The sequence below is a fragment of the Coenobita brevimanus genome, chromosome 95, assembly GCF_032717465.1.
Source record: "Coenobita brevimanus isolate Jiangsu-jjx chromosome 95, ASM3271746v2, whole genome shotgun sequence".
NCBI lineage: Eukaryota > Metazoa > Arthropoda > Malacostraca > Decapoda > Coenobitidae > Coenobita > Coenobita brevimanus.
Genome location: NC_137048.1, coordinates 30,298,407 through 30,303,406, shown reverse-complemented (window position 1 = coordinate 30,303,406; position 5,000 = coordinate 30,298,407).

Here is a 5,000-nt window from a genome sequence, read left to right as displayed (position 1 = left end):
CACCAACACTTATCTACCACTACCTACCACAATTCTACCACCACTACCTATCTACCACTATCTACCACCACTAACCCACTTTTTCCGTCGCCCATCAATCATTTAACGCAGCGCCACACAAACAAAAGCACGTTATATATGAAAAAAAAAAGAGGTAAACAAATAAATTCTGTCCCTAAAACAAATTTGACGCTATCGAAATATATCAACGGCAATAAAACATTCACGGATACACGGAGCATACGTGAATAACCCAACATATTCTAACATATTCTCACTTTCTAACTGGAGTAAATATCCTAGCCTATTTTAACCTAACTTTATTCTAAAACCGATCCTAACTTTACCTAATTGGAGTTATGCTATCCTGACCCATCCTACCCAAACTGATACCCTGTTCTTTCCTTATTTCACCCATCCTCATCTACCCTATTTTGATCCAGCCTAACTTTAACACAGATTCATAAATATATAACCGATCCTATTATAATCTAAGCCATATTGCCCAAACTGAAGTCCCCAATCGTAACTCAACCTTTTCAGATTAACAGCCTACAATCTCCTATCTAATCTAGCCTCAACTGTCCTAATCCACGGTAAGCTCAGCCCTTGGACGCGAGCTGCCTTGTATGGGTCAAAAGACCTACTGTAGTTGTAATTTCTTATGTCCTTTGCCACACACGGGGGAAACGGACCCTAAAACACACACACACACACACACACACACAGAAACAATACAAGCCCCACAACGAACGTAAAGTACAAAAACAATCTGACCTTACAAAGCGGAATGAAAAGTAACTAACTGCATAAGTTTTGGGATGAACATTTACTCTTTACCTGCCTCTGAAGACTTTACCAAACGCGGGGTAAAGATATCCTTCTAAAAGCAGAATCTAACTTTACCAAACAACATGTAGGCAAAATTTTTCCTTTGACTATGGTACTCTTTCCACCAACCTTATAAACGACGAGGAGCTGGTAGTGGTCCCGTCGTCGTCTCTCTCTTCTCTCGTTCTGGAGGAGAGAATATAATTTGTTTACAATATACACGTTATTACACGGATACGAAGACAATGACAAAGACAACAAACATATTAATTTACAAGAACAATGATAACACCTACATTACCCTAAATCTGACCGGTCCACTCTACTTAATTTTCGCCTAGAACAAAAATGCAGCAACGGATGAATATATACTTCACTGGACTGAGAGAGAGAGAGAGAGAGAGAGAGAGAGAGAGAGAGAGAGAGAGAATCATAAGGAGGCCAGCAGTCCGATTTCTCAGGTAAGCTAATTAAAAGTGAGTTGTAGCGCCAGAGTGACAGAGCACAGACATCAACAACACACACCTGGCCTGAACCGGGTCATTAGGGGCAAGGGCCTGTGGGGATTACAGTCAATGTCACTTCCTGGGAGGGGAAAAAAATGGAAAATCAAAATGAAAAGGAGAAGAAAATATATTCGTCTGGGTTGGGTACATTTTCTTTTTTCTTTTTTTAAGGTAGACTGTGATAAGTTAACCCGTTCCCCATTTTTGACCTGGTATTTGTCTCTTATATACTGTAGTTCTATCCTGTGTCTGCCTATCGCTTTTTAATCCTCGTCTTTAATCTTAGTCTTAGTCTTAGTCTTTAGTTCGATGTAAATATCCCCCTCTGATAATGAAAACAAGTATCGCGGCTCTACTGTGTTAAACGATAAATTTCTCCCACCATATCATGTGGCAATGTACAGCTGCGGTGAGGAATATCGCCCCACTTCCAAGACGAAATAATATGAAACATCCAAATTAAACTGAAGAATTTGCCTAGTTCCGAGGAGCGCCTCGCTCACTAGGTTTCAAAAGTTACTGTTCACTCTCCTGTTATTTATCGTAATGAGGTGGATCGATAACAGTGTTCGTAATGGTACATCAATTTGCTTTACTCTAGGCATTCCTCTCGAGTCTTCTGCGATAATGTTCCCGTGAGTGTTTGGGAGTGTAGTGACCAATACAAACTCTATAATAACAACAACAACAATAATAATAATAATAATAATAATAATAAAAATAATGAGAAAAGAAATTACCTAAGACATTACCAGATTCTTAGTTTCGATCTCTTGCATTACGAGAAAGCCCCCTGAAGTTGCCATGATCGGATGCTGTGCGTATCAATCTCAATCCCAAAGAAGCGGTAGGATATTTCTTCTTATACTGCCACCTGGGGGACTGACCGATCACCTACCCATCCTTCTAACCATTCTAGACTACGTTAGCCTAACCTCGGGCCCCTACACCACAGGAGTGAATTATATGAATCTGGCTGTAACCGCTTCAATTTTACATGTTGGACTTCTTTACATTCACTGCTAAGTAATCTTTTTTTTATGTTTTGATTTACCTATACATTCAGTGTCCAACAAATAACTTACCTCATCTGATCTTCTGTTTACTGATGAAAATGACTACCGCCCTGCCCATATCATTACCACCTCGTAAAATGGCACTTTTTCAGAACATTATCACAGCCAACAGAGAAACATGCATATTAACACTTATTTATACATGCAGGTACCCTTTTTTCCACTGCTTTAATGGCTAGGGGTGCTCGATGATACTAAGGGATCATGAAATACACCCACACACGTCACACATACATGCTAGCCTAATAGTGTACCCTTAACACCCATACATAATTGATGTCCAAAAGTCGTACACACACACACACACACACACACACTCCACAATCACCCATCCAGCCACCCAACCACAGCCACACAAAACCACCAGGACATTCATCCACATCCTCCACAAACACCCAGACATACACACAACACCCATCAACAATATATTCATAAGCCTGCAACCACAGCGCCAAACACCAAAAGCACACATGAAGGCGCAAACAAGCACACACAAACACAAACACACACACACACATAATAGCTGAAGCCCGGCACAGCTTTTAACAATCCATTACTAGGCCATTTGCATATGAAACAACTGGGGGCCCTCTGCTGATAGCTGCTGGGTGCGAAAGACGAGAGATGAAATAGTGGGAAATGCAGAATAGTTGGCGTTTTGTGGGTACAATAATGAATGGGGGGAAAGAGTGTTGATGATGACGGTATTGGTGATGGCGATGATGAGGGGAAAGAGGAGTGATGATGATGATGGTGATGATGATCACGGTACTGGTGACTGTGATGATGGTGATGGTCATGGTGATGGTCATGGTGATGAGGATGCTGCTGCTGGAATAACTAGTAAAAATCTGTTGACTTATGACTGTTAAACGGTGGGAAATAAGAGTTCAAAAAAAGGAGAAATAATATAGCCTATATATATATATATATATATATATATATATATATATATATATATATATATATATATATATATATATATATATAACGGTTCTTGTTTTGTTGGTAGATCGGTTGATGATGATGATGATGGTAAGGTATAAAGTGGAACAATTCTAGTAACATTTAATACCGGCAGTTGGTGGGTATGCAAGACGAGAAACTGAACAGGAGAGAATAAATTATATAGATATAGTAGTTGTTGGTAATTACAATTATATTCTGCAGTGGCTGCTGCTTTGCTTGGTAAACTAAAGAATGGGGGGCATGAAACGACAACGACGACGACGACGACGACCATGATTATGAAAGATAAAACGGCAAAAATCTGACAACTGATAATACAGGTAGGTACTACGATTTTGCGAAGGATGGGATATGATTTTGTGGGGACTGTACAGAATGATCACTGGTTTGCCGGGAGCACAGTGAATCAAAAACGACGACGACGAATGACCATGTACCGTACTTGAATATACATGTCTGGCGGTGGCTGAAATAAAATGAGATGAAAAATGATTAAAGAGAGAGAGAGAGAGAGAGAGAGAGAGAGAGAGAGAGAGAGAGAGAGAGAGAGAGAGAGAGAGAATTATATAATGCTGAAGATAAAATTGAGATCATAAATACCGGATGAAGTAAATGTACGAGCGTAAAATAATGCATGATGGGACGAGATAAATGACATACCGATAATTCCAATGACAAGGGTGAGACGATGACACGAATATGCAATAAATGATTGTGAAAGAACTGAAAGAGAAGATCAGAAAAAGAAGAGCACGGGGAAGAGCAGGAAGAGAAGAGTACCGTACGGAGAGTAGAGCATGGAGAGAAGTGCAGGGAGGGAAGAGCAGGAAGTGAAGAGTAGGGAGGAAAGAGCAGGGAGAGAAGAGCACGGAGAGGACAGAAATCAACCCCTTCAACAGATTTTGGTCTTAAACCCTCTCACGTTCGGAACAAGTCTAGAAGTCTATTTCTGTTTACACCTGACGATTTTATTAAGCTGAAAATGAGTCAAAGGGGCAGAAGGGTTAAGGGTTAATTTTGATAAGGGGAGAGGGATGATAAGAGAGGGATGATATGGGGAGAGGGATGATAGGGAAAGAGGGATGATAAGGGGATAGGGCTGATGTGGGGAAATGGATGATATGGGGAGAGGAATAATAAGGGAAGAGGGATGCAGGAACGAAAAAGTGATAAATAAACATGAGTATCAGGTAAGCCGATGGAACAGCGAATACGTGAAAATCAAGTATAAGGACAGGTGGTAGGCTATACTGTATTTCTAACTAAAATATACTATCTGAGGAAGTGGGTGAGGAAAGAGGAGATTAAATAGAGAGGTTCTGTGCCAGACCAGCAAATGGGGTGAATGATGGAGGAGGAGGAGGAGGAGGAGGAGGAGCTTAGATCTGCGTCCATCAACTGCACCATGGTTATTAATGCAAATCAGATTCTGTTAAGTGCCAAGCTTCCTCTTGTACACTAACCGGTGGAGGAAGACAAGTGAGGTAAGAAGAAAACAAAATAGAAAAGTTAAAAGAAGGAGGACGACAAGTAGTGAAATGAAACAACAGCAACAACAATAACAAACTGATAAAAATAAACGGTATAATAATAATAATAATAATAATAATAATAAATC